A 16699-nucleotide genomic window follows, 5' to 3' on the forward strand; every position below is an offset into this window, starting at 1 on the left:
CTTTTTTGTGGGCTCCTCTAGACCCCCTCCAACAGGTTGGATGTTTGGGCTCAGCTTAAAAGTCACAGCTGGGTTGTTTGAGCACAGGTTCAGGACAGGCTGACAGAAGCCAGCCTAAGATCAGGCCAGACCCCACGGTGAGCCTCTGCCTGCTGGGACAGCACCAGCCCAACCACACAACTCAGATCTAAAGTTAATCTGCACCCAGACCAACCCCAGTGTCAACTCACTGAGCCAAACAAGAGCAGCCATAGGAATAAAGGGAGCTGGAGGCAGGACTGACCTTTTAGTAGCAGCACTAACGCAGAGCTGTGTAATCAGGCCACCAACTTGCACTTTGAGGTACACCTGTAGTATTTTATCTATCAACATACACACAGAGATGGATCACAGCACCTGCTTTTTTAATATCGTAATGTTTAACTACTGAACTGAGGTCAAGTTCTGTATGGCAAACACTTGTGAAACTTATTTCCTTCCTCCACTGCCTACAATGTATTTCGAGATTTATTTGATTTTCACCACAAAGGGAATCAAACCTAGCTTAAAAGAGCAAACAAAACCTCCCTATGCCATACACACACAACCTATATAAGATGTGTGAAAAAAACTCTGTTTTCTTATCTTTCTGACTCCTGCACACTCAACACCCAACAGCTGGAAGTTTCATCTTTGCAGAACTCGTCAGGATCACCCCATGAGAGCTTTTGAATCACCTCAGTAATCAAACATTATTAGAGGGAGATTATTTGGAGTTAGTACATGCAGTTTAAGTTTAAAACAACAAATTCTCATTTCCCAAAACTGGTGAGAATTGAGATGAAAAACTAACTTGAAAGAAAATTTATGTACAATTGTAAGCTTTTTTTAAAAAAAGGCAGACAACTATGAAAGAGAAATTATGATCCCCTCATTCAAGAAAGAGCAAGATTTTGGCAAAAAGCCTATCCAGATTCCATGGTAAAACAAAGATAATAAAAACGTAATGCAGCATAAAAAGGGGGAAAGGAGGGAAAGAAGGACAGTGATGAGAGTGAACTAGAACTATAGAAAACTGGTGAGTGAAACCAAGACTGCAGTCAAGACAAGTCAGGCAAAAAAAAACAAATCATGACCTGCATAAAAACAGAAAATGAGCTGAATTTTACAGATAAATTAGGAAGAACTGAAATCTAATAGTGGTGTAACCCCACTGCAAAACAGAAGTGAAAACAGGGCTAATGATGCAGGAAAAGGGCATTTAACAAGTTTTTCCACTCAGTATTTGGAAAGAGGCAAAAAATGCACTTGTATCAAATGGTGAATTACCTCAGTGGCCAAGTCAGCCCTAGAATCTTGTGATTAAGTTTTGAATTGAACTATAAGGAAATGCCTAATCTACAGGACACACGAGTGTGGTGGGATGGAGGGGAGACCATGCTGATCCAGAACCAGGAGCTGAGAGGGAACAGGACCACCTGTGCAATTACCTGCCATTAGTAAGGCACTGCTTCCAGATAAAACCATCAGAAGTCAATGCAGGATTCCAGTGATAAGGAATTCAAAGATATGAACATAATCAGCACTGTTGTTCTATATAAAACAGGTCCTGTCAAATGAACCCAAGTACACCCCCTGACAAGATTACACCTTTGGTTGGCAAGATAGCTGTGTTAGCACGTGTATGTTCTTTAGCCAGCGCTTGACTTGGTACCACCCAACACTGATAAAAGAGTTAGCGCTGCACAATCAAAATGAAATATCGTCAATGTATTAAGAGCTGGCCAGCTAACTGACCACAGTTTAATCTGTGAGCTGATAATACTGTTTGTGAACCAGCAATACTGTGGGTGCAGACATACCCACCACTCAAAACATGGCACTCCAGCAGGATTTGCTGCCACTGTCCGAGATTTATTCATACAGTCCCAGGGCCAACAAGGATTGGACATTAAATAAGAACCAGTGAGCAGAAGCAGGAGCCAGGCAAATCAGAGTTGGGCACAACATCAAGAACAAAAACCCAAAGATTAGCTACTGGAGTAGATGGAATCAGCTAAGGGGAGTGAACAGTATTTCCTCATCTTATGGAAATATGACTTCAGGTGCCCACCAGAAATATAAGTTACAAGCAAGCCAGGATAACTTTATCCTTTCTAAAAAAGAACTATAACCTTGCTAAATTAAGCATATGCTGTACTGCCTGACAATTTTATTAGCTTGCAAAAACTTAGCTGGCATTTGTAAGAAAACCGTTTCCACCTCCCTTACACATAACAAGTCAGCCTTTTACAAAGATTTCCTACAGATACAATGTGATATATTAAACAGAAGGCAAATAGTTATTGCCCTCTTGCCACGTTAAACTGTCAGCATTCCTTCTCCAGGAGAGACTTTCAGAGGTACTGGAACCACACACGGGCACTGCTGGGGGCTTGTCAAGTCCCGTGTTGGGGAGGGAAACCCCCGGACACATGCAGACCACTAATAAGATTTCTAGTCCAGTCTGAGCTGGTACAAGCCCAAACAAACAAGTAAGTATCTCTAGTTGTTTCACCTCCGTGTCTTGTTTTCTCAGCTGTAAAATGGGGATAATGAAGTGCATTGCCTCTGTTAGGTGCTCTGCTATCTCTCAAGAGCAAAGGAACCATCACACTGGTTATGCACTGATGTTTACTTAATGATTTCCTACTGAAATTGACAGCCCATCCTGGCCAGTAATGCTAATTAGTTCACAGGATCTGTTTGGCAGTCCACATTAACAGCTACAGCTTTACACTGCAAAATTTTTCATACAGACCTTCCTAAATTAGGAAATGCTTAATGGGTGGCACTGAAACTAAACCACACTACCCAGCTACCCACTATGGCCACCATTAAATACAACTGCACGGATAGCTGCTGCCTGGGCTCCAAGGATGGGCCCGCGTTCCTGCCCCATCTTCCCCTTCCCTATTCCCAGCCAGGTTCCTCCAGCCAGCTCCTGCCTTCCCACCAGCACTTCCACCCCTTCAATTGGAGTTAGTTCCTACTGCCCACCTTAATTCTTCCCTTGCCATACTGGGCTGAAATCCCATCAGAACAATGAAAATCAACTCCGACATACTTTGCACTAACTCAACCATGATTGAGCAAGTGGTCACAATGCGAGATGCCATTCCCAGTCGTTTCATCAACTCCCCAGCCAGAGACTTTTTCTTTTTTAAATTAAAAAGAAAAAAATGAAAACAAAACAAAACAAACAAAAAAACCCACAACACATACAAAATACCAAACACACGCCACTTTTTAATGCACTGGCTTATTGTGATTTTTAATTAGGGACAGGATTTCAGATAGCGCACACCCATGGCCCCAAAAGGGGGGCGAGGGGAGTACGTGTGGGTGCTTGTGAAACCATTGTTCCTCCATCAATACAGCTCATCCTCCAGCCCATCCAAGTTCTCAGCTGCCCAGTCACACAACTTCTAAAAAGTCAACAGCTGGGCGTTTTATAACCCTGGAGAACTTGCAAGCCAAACCTTACGTTGCTGGCAAGGAGACCTGGCCAAAGCCCGAGGACTCTGCAGGAACCATTCCTGCCCCACCACCCTGCTCCACCTTCCTCCTTCAACTCACTGCTAACGAAGGCAAAGTCCGTGCTAATAAGGCAGGCAAACAGCTGTTTTGTAAGCAGTTACATGATAGACTGAATTGTGTTGGACAGTGGCTGGGATCCAGGATCTGCCACCATCTGGAAGTTGGCTTGGCTTTTGTCTCAAGTCTCCAGCACTGATGGATGGAAACAAGCTCTCAGTTCTTCTTGCACTAAGATAATTAAAACAATTTCCCACCTCCCAAATAGCTTCGAAATGAAAGCACATCACAAAAGCTTAAATAAGACAGGGCTGATAATATATTTAAGTAAAGCCTGACTATTTGAAACAAAAAGAAAAACCCCAAACAAAACCTCAGCTCAGTCACAGAAGACAGCTTTGTCACCAAGCTCCTGTGACTCTCCTTGCAAGAGAACAGAGGATGAAAGCCTGCTGAAGGACTCGCTGCATCCTCCTCCCTCCAAGAAACATTAACTACTGCCTGACAAAAGCACTTCTGCTGGGAAAGGGAACAACACAGGCCAGTATTAAAGCAATTTCAGTGTAGCTACCAAGCAATTAGCTAGATAATACCTTTGCTACATGCTGATTTTTCCTTTTCCAGAGTACTTGTGCAAGCATAACTAGTAATTTGTTGTTTTTACAGCCGCTTCTAAGTTGCAGGTGACCCAATTTAGATTTTCCTTTCCATATCACTGAAAATATTTCTACTCTGGCATTGCACATCTGTTCACTAGATGTTCAATGTTCACATTACTTCACTGTTTAAAGAAAAAAAATTACAATAAAAACAACCTTCTACCTTGTATTTGAGGATAACTTCCATTGTATCTCAGCAAATATAAATTCAAACATTTTGATTTTCAAATATTTAAACTCACATTTGTGAAACACTGATCTTGGTGGTTGTTTTTTTTTTTTCCCCTAACTCAAAGCATAAACAAAGTTTATCTTTTATTTGGATTTTGCTTTGAAGTTTGTGATTATCCTGACGTTAAGATGCTCCTTCCTAGAGATTATCATTAGTGAAGTTTTGGATACAAACCTCCGGGCTTCACTCCAATAAGAGATCCACCACTTTCACAAAATGGTTCTGGAAAGCACCTTATATTGTTTGACCTGATGTTCAGATCTCTTTGAAAGCTGTCTATCTCCTTTCCTGAAGTTATGTTTCATCAGCACCTCCCACCAATATAAATGAATATCAGTAGCAGGATATAGGAGTGAAATTCCACCACGACCGCAGCCATATCTAAGTTTCTGCACCAATACTGTACAGCTCTACACACACACAACCTCAAGCACAAACAGACTTGAAAAAAGTATTTTTTAATACATTGACATAATTGAAATAAGGATCAGGTTTATAAATGTTGCTGTCACAACGAATGCCTCTAGTATTCTCCTCATACGATATTCTAGGACAGAAGGTCCTTTTCTGTCCTCCTGTTTCCTCAAATCCAGTCTGCCACTCGTACACTCCTTATTCATATATGAAAATCCTAGCCACTTATTCTTTCACAGCCTTGCATAAAGCACTATACATTAAAACTAGTTAGGTCTTTCTGCTTGCCCTAAGATGTCTCCTGTTTGGATAACTGGACTGGATTTGGACTAAGCTGTTGGATCAAATTCTGCAAAAGCTTGTATTTATTGACAGCTTGCATCCATGAGTTCATCTGCTGACACTGGCTTTTGGTTTAAACAGCCCTGTATGCCTTCATAGTGTTTACACCTTTGATGGATTGGGACTTTTTTCCTGTTAAATATTTCTCCATTTCATCTTATGAGAAAGGCTTTCTACGCTTCCACTCATGCTTGTAACCCCCCTCTGCAACTCTACCACTTCAGATCAATCTACCACCAACTTCAGTGATCAGAATGTACATATTTTCCAAAAGCAGCCCCAGAAAGAGTTGCAAAATAGTATTAATCTCCCTTCCCCTGTCTATTAAAAGCAAAATAAAGATCCACCCTCCAGTGTATGTCCTTTTTTCATGGCTGTATCACCACTAGCAGGCCACACTCACACTTAAGTCAAACAGCGCAAGTAGTTGCACAGCAAAGCCTCTGTATCCGATTTAAAAAAACTTCAGTGCTAGTATCAAGCACAAAGGTCAGGAGGAGATTATGTCAGCCAAAAAACATACAGCGGTCATGCTAAATCTTTGTCTAAGATGCTAGAGACAATAGATAAAAATGGTATTTTTCTGCTTCTTTCTCCCAGCTGTGTATTTTGCATATGATGAGAGAAGAGCCAGATACAGTTGTTTCTCCACCTGCCAAATCCCTCTGCATTTCTCAAAAATGCACAAGTTGCTGAATGCTATAAAACCTTTTCTGAGAAAAGGAGGGATGTATAAAAATGCTAAACCAGAGATACTTTATTCAGTATATAGCTAAATAAAATACTCATTAAAGAACCTGACAAGCACTCCTCCAAATTTTTATAGAAAGTCAGCTTATAAGATTTTCTTCATTTAAATTGCCTAAATTTTGCACATAGCTCCATCAAACTGCCTTGCACTGGCCATGCAATAAGATCAGGCAGACGGGCAGCAACAAGCTCTCTGCCCAGACAGCAGTCCTGGGGCAGCTCTGCAGGCGTGTGGCCATCCAGGGAACCACCAGAAGATCACTAAACCTCGCTTGATCTATGGAGCCAGGACACTAAGACATAACTACAACACCTAAAAAAAAATAAATACGTATGTACATAAACATATAATGAGTGGAAAATAACTCTCCTGAGGCCAGAAAAGTAGGAAAGTTGACAGATCCAATCCGCCATCCCCATATACTTTCTAACTGGAGTACAAAACCTCTTCTCACCATCTGAGGCTGGTCCAGGCACCAGGCCAAACCTTTGCATCTCCCTCCCGAAGCGAAAGGACAGGTCTCCGACTGCCACGTCGCTGACCCATGGCCAGAGAAAGCAGCACCTCGTCCCTCCCCAGCACTGCCCACAGTTTCGCAGCTGCAGTAAAACCCCGTCACTGCCTGTAATAAGGGTCTATCAAATTTGTTCGAAGGTGGTATTATCAACTATTTAAGTAAACTCAATCATATGAGAGACCATATTATTATATTTGCTTATATTTCATTTGCAGAACACCACATAATTTTAAATTATGGCAAGGACACAAATAATACACTCGCTCTACTTGCAAAACTATTCCCTCATTATTACTTCCATTGTCTTCACATATCTGTATTTTCTACCTCTCAGCTCTCATGTTGTAGAAAATAACACAACCATACATCCATTCACCTCTGTCCCCTTACACTAACCCAACAATTCAGGATGCACTGAAATGAATATGTTGTAGTCTAGAAAAATCTAAGGAAGAAGGGAATAGGGAAATAAGGATTTATTAAGACAGATGAGAAAGGACCCAGATCTGATAGCAGGGACAACATTGTAGCAGTCTAGAAGGCATGAAAAACTGAAATTTTTTACAGCAATTTTTTAGAGCATAAAATCATCCTGTTTGACTTCATGATCAAGAAGTGCCAAAAGGAAGTGAAACAGTTGATGTCTAACTTCAAGTTTTTATATCCACAAATATTGCCTCTATAGTAACATAGAGGCTCTCACATATCTTCTGAAGCAACCTATTCAGATGCATAAAAACTAAAGTGTAGCCGCCTTGTAACTTAAATAGATTGCAGTTACAGAAGCATCTGAATGACTTGAGTTGTATGTTTTATCCAGAAACCAGAGGTGGCTGCTGTGGAAGAGATCAGGCCCTTTTGGTCACACTGAGTAGACCTGCCCAATTTCCACCCCATCACCATTTCCTGCCCACAGAACAGAGCAGCTGGAACCTCTGGACAAGCACGTCCAGCTCTGTTAACCAAGAGGGGAAAGGGTAAACATGAAACACCACACACATAGGAGCTTGTAGAAAGGAGACACTTAAATTAGGTAACAATTTCAGATATCCCAGCAGCCGTGGGCGTACAGCTGCTCGCAATGCACGCTGACCTGACAAACAGGCTTTAAATCAGCAACAACCAATTTACACTGTGTGTCTAACAAAGTCCCAGAGGATGTTTATCTTTTGTGCGGTCATTAAAAGCACCAGTGAAGTTAATAAGCAATATGGAGTTGCAAAAATAAATATGTGTGGAGCAGAATCAAAGAAGTTAATTTTGCCACCAGCTGATACACAAGAAACAAGCACTAAGGCTGACTGTAAGCGTGAGCTGCATTAACAACTCAAACCACTTTTCTGCAATTTTAAGTCAAGTTCTGTGGAAGTTTTGCTTTGTTGAAAACCTTAAAATTTGACCCTTTTGCTCTCTTTAGCCATAAGGTTTCTTGTGTATCAGTTATGGTCAGCTATCAATAATGCAACCTACACATTCTGTACCAAATCCTGTAAGACTGTGGCTCTAGACCTTCATAAAGCAAAAGAGGACAACATGACATAGCAGCAAAAAACCCAATGAGCCACAGGCTGCTACCTTGTTATGGCACTTTACCTTCCCAGCATGGCAGCAAGAGCTTTGTGCCGCAGAGCACAGTGCAAGTCACGCAATGAGACATTACCTGTGCCTCTGGCAAAATCCACATGATATTTCTGACTTCTGAACATGACACAGTGTTGCCTCAACAGCATCTGAAGTTAACCAGAACATGAAATACGAAGTCCTTTTGGTTTGGGCCTTTAAAGTTTCTGTTTGTTTGTTGGGTTTCTGTTGTTGATGTTTTGAAGCCCAGCCGAACTACAATGTAATTTAGTTTTATAACAAATAAACCCAGAAGACAACATACAAATAGAAAGTTACTTAATGAGGTACCACAGGTACCTGTGTGAGTGTAAGTGAAACACACAAGTATCAGAAAATTATGTTTCACTTTTGCTTATTCTGAGAGCAGGGTTCCTTTCATCAGCATTACCCGAGACCAGGAGAGCATCTATAGTACCCCTAGTCACTAACCTCTGATTAGGGAGGAGCCGGAAAACTTTCATCTCAAACAAGCTAGACTCATTAATGTACCAACATATTCACTGAATTCCTACAAAACTAACCCTTTATCCTCAAAACATCTAACACACACTTTCCGCTGGTACAAAATAGGTCTGAACTTTTCAGAGTAGAGCTGAACGCCTGCAAGGTCATGATGTGCAAAGCCAGCAGTGGATCAGTCTTTCATCTATCAAGTCATTTTGTACTGATCCAGAATCTTAATTGTTGTTACAACTCCAGAGATTATATAGGGTGTTATTTGTGACACTGGTGCCATTTTCTCTCCTCCTCCAAACCACATAAAGTCACCCATTTAAGAGGAGACAATGTATATGCATGCTCAGATATCAATACAAACATAGTAAAAGCTGACAACAGACAGAAAGTTATAACTTCTTTTTAATTTAAAGATGATTTTTGCCATCCCTTTCTCCCACCCACAAACACCATCAACCACCCTGCAGCTCAGACTGCTCCTGGGTTAGTCTCCAAGTCTAAGCTCTCCAGAGACGATTCACGGTGCTGCAACCTCCTTCCAACATTGCCACCTCTGTCCCTTAATGTTCCCTCTCATACATGACATCCAAAACATGAGGTCACCTCACCACATTTCCGATTTCTCATTTCCTTCCCTATCACTCCTCATCCATGAACGCCCTTACCAAACAAGACGGAAGACTTCTGACCCATTCCTCAAACCAGTTTTTGAAAGACACATGTGGATTTTTCTCTCCCTGCACAGCTGGCTTGCAGGTACCATCAACCATGACTCAATCTACAAGCCAAAAGCAATGTCCCGTGGTCCTGTCAGATCAGACCACTTGGACTCTTCTGAAGTAATTGGGGACAATATACCACAGCATTCCTGTGTCATTTGTATCCATCTTGGAGCCAGACGCGGCCACCTTGACTGTAAGGCTGGGCACACCCCCACTACACATGTGGATGGACACATTCCTCCCATACAACAGCCTTGCGTCCACATGCCTGCATTTTTAGTCATGCAAAGGCCACACGTCACACCCACTGCATGAAGAGCATGAAGCAAAAGGGAAGAGGACAGAAGGGAATGTAGCATGCCACAAACCCAGATCTGCAGCCGCTCCCTCGCCCACTTCTGAGGCATTCAAGAAAAGCCAAAGAGCAAAACATCGTGCCAAATGCAGTATTGTGCATCTAGCTGCTCAGCTCTCCAGACACACGGATTGTCAGATGGCACTGGCAGCTCAGGAGGGATGCTGCTTCTGCAACACCAAATGCTGCACCCCGAGTCTCTGGTCTGCACTGAAAGAGCACAAGTAACCTCACTGCGTGGCTGAGGATCACCTCTAACAACCACGCAACCAGCAGAGGAACATGAATCATACAGAGATATAATTAAAAGGAAAACCCTATCTTAGTATTGGAGAACATGGATGGCTAATGAATAAGCTTGCTAAAGAAAGGATGGGCAAGTCAGACACTGAGAAAAGCAGAAGTCCTGGGAATGAGAAAACTCCTTAAAGCAGAAGCAAATTCTGTAAAAAAAAAATTCAGAGTAAGAAACAGTTGCTTTCTTTCATTTTCTTTTTTTTTTTTTTTTGAGATGCCACATCTTCTAACACTTTCCAGCATTAGAAAATGAAGACTTGCAGCTCTCCACTCCCCAAGGCAGGCTTGGAAAACAAATTTCCCAGTTAACTTGCCAAAGCAGAAGATTTGACAGCAGCTGAGTGCCCCTCTGCCCAGCCTGGGGGATGACTCAGTGGAAACCAGCCCTCAAAAAACGTTTTGTCATCCTTCAGTCAGTGCAACTGAATAGGAACAAGTTTCTCACCTTAAAAGCTATAGCTTCCAAGGCAGCACAGTTAAAGGCAGCATTGTATACTAGAGGAACAGCGCTAACATGTTTTTGTGAAAGACAACAGCCTACTTTCTACCCCTTTTTTTCAAATTTTAACACAATTAATAAAAAGGTTTCTACTGGAATTAGACTGTAAAAATAATTTCCTCTGAGCTTTAGAGTAACTCAGAAAAGAACGATATATTAACACCTGTTAAGCAAAGTGGTTTGAGAACTGGGGAAAACAAGACCAACATTTTAACTGTTCAGTTGACCCAAACACACAACTCAAAGCTGAACACCAACCACGTAATCACCCTTCCACTAGAAGGACAGAAGAACACTCACATGCACGTATTCAGCTGGGTCTCAAACTTGCATCCAGTTGAAACAGACCTAGAAGGATCAGGTATGTGGTATATCCCAATTTGCCTTATCTTGTCACAAAAGCATGAGTTTTTTTCCACTTTCCACTTCAATCTAAGCCATTCCTGATACTAAAACATCAAATGAAAGTCAAAATGCTAACACGATGCAGCAACATGCTTCATGAAGTACGTCAAGCCCAAGCTGTGCTTTTGCTTTTCAACCTCACCACCTCCATCGGTACTTACAGACAAAAGCCACTATTCAGGCCTTTGAGTTCTGGCATTACACACCCTGAATAATCCACAACCTCTGCAGTTCCAACCATGTCTCTTCTGCTGTTAATTTATTCTAATAAAGTGATGCTTCTGTTTGCTGTACTGTTGCTAGTAAGATGACGGGGAACGCAAATCTTCCTGTGAGCTGATATTACGTTAGTCTGCAAGAAACAGGCTCACCAGAAGGAACCCTATTCACTGCTCTCATTAACCACAAATGCTATAATCTTTTTTTCTCTGCTGCATTATTCCACATCAATAAATAACGAGCAAAGAGCAATGCATAATACCTAATAACATACCTACACCAGCTCAAGTGTCAGCAAGCATAAGGTCACTTACATTATGTAAATTGCCATTGAATAGGCATATATACTTCCACAATAAAGGCAACTTATAAAACAGAATAAATTCTAGCAGCTAACAAATCTTACAAAATTGTAAGGTCAGCCTGAAACAAATCAGGACAAGTCTCTGCTCCCAAGATCCAAAAGAATCATACCATCTTACTTCACTGCAGACTTGGACTTGATGGTAAAATCATGCAGAAATACTTGGGGCAAAAGATAACACAGGGATTTAGATTATGAATGTTGGCATTTCATTAGTGGGTGAGCAGGGAACAGAGAACAACCATGTAAAATTGGCACAGCTGCACAGAGGCCCAAAAAACTAGCTACAAACTAAGTAGAAAACACTTGATATTACCCTAGTTTACATTAAAAGTGTGGGGAAATCTGTCCACAACATCCCAAGGATCTTTGAGGGTGGCAAGGGTCATCTAAAATTGTTGCTTTGTGAAATTTTTATTAACAGCCTCTCGAGAGCAATTTCTTTTTTCTCTTCTCAAAACATTCCATACAAAACATTCCTGAAAGCATGAAGTATATGTTTAAATACATACATACATACACACATTCTATTATTAGAGTCCTTGCAAGAATCTAATAATAGAAGTGTCCATAGTTACGTATAAGGCAATTACAAGAGACTTACATATAAAGCATGCTTTAAGGTATGTGCATTGCTGCCACAGAATAGCTATACATTAAGTCAGTACAGAGAAATCAGACAAACCCATCACCTTAATATCCACAGGATTCAAGTGTTGGAATTCAGTTGTCCTAAATCTAAAAAAAAACCAAACAAACAAACAAAAAACCCCACACCATCAAAACCAAAAAACAACAAACAGCAGTAGCAACTCCACTTCTGAATCCATCTTGTCGTTCTACTGAGTAGCTTCCAGAGAAAAGTAGACGCAGATGCCAGAACAAGCAAATGCCACGTATCAGTATTAGCTGCAATTTTTGTTCTCTTCAAAAAAATAATATGAAGTATACACTTAATTACTTTGGAACTGCTTGTTGTTTCACATTACATAAATAACACACGTAGCTGCAGTGTAAGAAGCAGAGTATCCAAATGGTAACTTTCAGTGTATACCACCAGTATAAACTGTCACCACTAAAAATACAAATAAGGAACGTTTCTTATACAGTTGCTGTTGTAGTTGGCTTTTTGGTCTGTTATTTGCTAACAAACACCGCAATTTACTTGTAAACAAAGGATTCCTTAGATGAAAGGCAGAAAGCATGTCGCTGAAGAAGCGGTATATTTCAACCTCTGAGCTCAAGGCAAGCCAGCCTTTCCCAATTAAAAACACCCTGAAGATTTGCTCCAAGCCGCACTACCTGGGACTTCCAGGGAATATTCCTGTTCAGGAACAGACTTTAACAGGAACTACCCTTTTCTTGTGTATTTGCTCAATAGCATAGTCATTTTTCATTCAGAGCAGAGCACAGGTTTAACATCTGCAGCAGCATTTCTTGAAAGGCAACTAATCTCTGCAACACTGTTACAAATTCCACAATAAATCATGTTTAATTAGTTTGTGCTTTTTTTTCTGGCGGTCTGTAATAGAGATGGAGCTTCAAACTTCAATTTTGCAAAGAGATGCTTAGAATAAATTGGTAAAAAAATGCAAACCACCATATCCCCACTAGAAAATATTTGGAGTTACCTGCTTGTTGAGACACCAACATTCCTGACTGTAGATGGCCTGTTACCGTTGTGTACCCAGCATCTCCTATTTCCATGGCCTTGTTTGAAGAACTTCCCCCTTCCCACATACCTTCCACCTCCAGGGACAGATCACAGAGAGACACTAAACCTTGGCCGTAAACAACGTGACTTTTGATATTCCTGTTTCTAAAGGATCCCACACTGCTTCACTGCCACCGCTCAGCAGCACAGAGATCACCTTGGCGCAAGTCGTCTGTGCAACCTCTGAGAAACGCTTTGCCTCGCTGGTATTTTGCACAGCTAAGATTTACACAGAGGTCTGCTGGCTTCCTCTGCTATTTATTTTATTTGCTGTACACTAAAGCCTGTTGCAAACCAATAGGACTTCAATAACTTGCAGTGTTTAGCACAAACCCGCTACCACAGTATCCCTGGTGGAGGGATTGGGATGCTCTCCCAGGGCACCCCGAACTGCCAGCCCTGCTGCTCCCCACAGGTCACTCCATCTTCCCTCATGTCTTTCCTTTTGAGAGGAGTGACAAACTCTCCTGAGAAGAAAAGCACTGTGGAGAGTAATTTGTTTTAGTCAGCTGTGTACGGGTTCTGGGACTTTTATGTAATTATATGTATTCTGTAGCAATTAAGACCCTCACACTACAAACATTTATTCATACTGTAAACTTTGCTTCTGCACTGGTGCTCACCAGACTGACAACATACATTTTTGAGGGAAAAGCCAACTACACTAATTAGAAAGTTCATGAATACAGCCGCGCACATGCAGAAGTTTGCGGCATGATCTGTATATATTTTCTTGCACAGATTTATGAACTGTAGAGGTTTAACTGCCCTTAACTGCTTCTCTCATCAGAGAACTTAAAGGAATCTGTAAAGTAAAAAGAAAATTGTTATTCTCTGCTAAGAAAGAGGTACGATGCAGAAATCTTCTCTCAGTTCACCAAATACCATATGTAGGAAAAAAAACAGTGCCAGAATAAACGCACTTCAGTTTGGAAGTTACAAACTTTTCCTAGAGTAAAGATAAAATGCTTGCAGTATGGAGTTACAGCTCCAGGTTTCTTGGCTATAGTAGAATGTCAGCTTATTTTGGATGCTAACTTTCTTCATTTCTTATCCTTCAGCCAACTACAGGCTAACAGTATGAAAAAACCCTCTCATTGCTGTCCCAGCACTGACCTCAAACCCAAACCAGATGAGTCCCAATAGTTCAAAAAAACCCAAAAATTTTGTAAAATATATTAACTTCCACACAGACTCATCCCTGAGCTATATTATGAGCATAAACTAGCTAAAAGATAATAAACTGGGAAAAACAATATGCGACACTTCTGGGGCAGCAGACATTTCTGTCACAGCAAGGTCCCGATACAACCACAAAGCACAACTGCTTTAAAACTAATGAGAGGGAACTACAAAGTGCTGAAGATCAGGAGAAAAGCACTAACAGACGGCCTCTGTGTGAGACCCGAAATGACCCCGGGAACACCGCCAAGAATCATTTTCTTACTGATAGCACCGGCAGCATGTTCTTATACTGCTGAGAAAGGTGCAGGGGTGGTAGGTGGGCGAGACTGTGGGTGGAGGAGGTGAGAGGAGCAAGATGCCTCCATCCAGAGGAAACAGCACATCACTGACTCCTGAGGTTTATGGAAACAATGCCGTTATCTGGATTTCCAGCCAAGCACACATCGTGTAATCCACGTCCAGACCAGCAGCTCGCATCAGAATGGGGTAGAGCCTCAGACCAGCACAAGCACCCAGGCACTGCCAGGCCTGGCAGCCTCAACCTTTTTTAAGTGAGCTCAGCTGCAAAAATCGTTGAGAAACAGTGTTCTAGACTTAAGTGCATGCATCCCATTGCCTAGCACATTTTTAAGCTCGAGTTAAACTGGTTTGGCACCTTTCAGGAACGTACTGGTTGAGTCCTGGGTTCTGCAGGGTAAGTGGTGAGGGGGATACATCAAATGCGGGTAGGGCACAGGGAACTGGCATACATTAATTGTGTTCTCACAGATCTAGCACAGAGTTCAAATGAAAACAAAACAAAAACCCACACCAAACACTTATCCAAAATAACAAAAAAAGACACTAAACAAGAAACTTCAATTTTTCCATATCTCAGTTTCTCAGTTTTCCCACCTGTGATGAGCTAAGTCCCACTTCAAGGAGTCAGGCCAGCACTTTAAGGTACTCACACAGGGAAATGCAAATGAAATATAAAATCATTAATATGGAGAGAGGCAGGCTTGCCCCCCACCTTTTACTATACAAATATAGATGGGATAAATGGTTCACTACATTTAACTCCAAGCCGCACAACCTTAGCCAAAACCTTATTCAAATAGAACATTTCTGAGAATCGGGAAGGGGGGGAAGGCAGCGGGGAGGGATGCAGATGTGGTCTTAACCTAAGAGAAGTTAAGCTTTTAAAAGACGTTTTTATTCCTCCTGTAGTATGCCATTTTAGAAAGGTATCTGGCAAGCTAAATAAAAAGTTTCCAGGGTTTTCCTTCCCAAAGCCGCCTCAGCCAAGAGCCGGGTGGGGAGGACGGGGCCGGGAGAAGTCGCTCGCGTCTTTCTCCAGCTTTTTCTCCAACATGCCCCCTGGATCCAGACGTTTTCGGTAGGAGCTGGGGCCGAGAAGGAGCCCCGGGTTCCCCACCTGCCCGGCAGCGGGGCCGCTCCGGGCACGGCCGGAGGGCGCGGACCTGCCTCCTCCCGCCCCACGGACACGGCTCCTTCGGGGGAGCTGGGGCAGGGCGGGGGCGGCCGCCGCCACGCACACACCCACGCGTGTCACCGGCCCCCGCAGACACGGCCGCCAGCACCGACCGCTCCCCAGAGTCTCCCCCGGAGCCGCACGGGCCGTACGCGGCGAGGGCGGCCGGGCGGAGGCGATGACAGCGGCCGAGCCGGCAGCCCCTCGGGACTACCGGGCGGTGCTGGAGGGCCCGACCCGCCGCCAGTCCCTCGCAGGGCCGCGGCGGGGCTGCTCCCGCCTGCCCGCCCGGCGCCGCCCGCCGCGGAGCTCCCCACGGAGGGGAAGAGCCGGCGGGGCCCCGGGGCGCGGCGACACGGACCGGGCGGGGAGAGGGCGGGCGAGGGGGGAGCAGCGAGAGAAACTTTCCGCCGAGCGCGGCCGCGTCCCGCCGCAGCCCCGTCCCGCTGCCGCCGCCCCGCGCTCCCGCCCCGCCGCCGAACAAAAGAGCCGGGACCGGGAGCGGCGCCTCGGGGCGGAGGACGCGGCTCCCCGGGGCTGCCCGCCGCGCTGAGCCGAACCGCGGGGCTCTCCATCCGGGACCCCTTTACCCACGCCGCGGCGTCCTTACCTGGCGGAGGGCTGGTGCGGCGCGGCGGGCCGGGCGCGGCGGTGAGTCCCGGCTAGCTGGAGCGAGTGCCAGGAGCGTTCGGCGGGGATTCCGCCATGTCAGTGATGTCGGCACCACATGGGGCCCGCGGCCGGCCCACGCTACCGCGCACTCTGGAGTAGAGGCTCCCGCCGAAAAGCCGGCTGAGACGGGCGGCGGCGGGGCACGCCAGCCCTCCTGCTCCTGCCCCCGCCCCGCCGAGCAGCCGCTCCGCCCCGCACGGGGCCGGCCCCGCGCCGCCGCCTCCGCCCCGGCCCCGAGCACCGG

The 16699-nt window shown here is 44.0% G+C and overlaps 1 protein-coding gene across 2 annotated transcripts in view; it reads right to left on the reverse strand.

Moving 5' to 3' along the window:
• FNDC3B (fibronectin type III domain containing 3B) overlaps positions 1–16579 on the reverse strand; it is a 195049-nt gene extending 178470 nt beyond the window's left edge. For both annotated transcript variants that reach the window (XM_082057207.1, XM_082057206.1), the window contains exon 1: positions 16394–16579. The gene's annotated coding sequence lies outside the window, so the exon portion shown is untranslated. The remainder of the gene's footprint in view (positions 1–16393) is intronic.
• Between the last annotated feature and the right edge of the window lie 120 nt (positions 16580–16699).

The sequence above is a fragment of the Streptopelia decaocto genome, assembly GCF_964273445.1.
Source record: "Streptopelia decaocto genome assembly, chromosome: 6".
NCBI lineage: Eukaryota > Metazoa > Chordata > Aves > Columbiformes > Columbidae > Streptopelia > Streptopelia decaocto.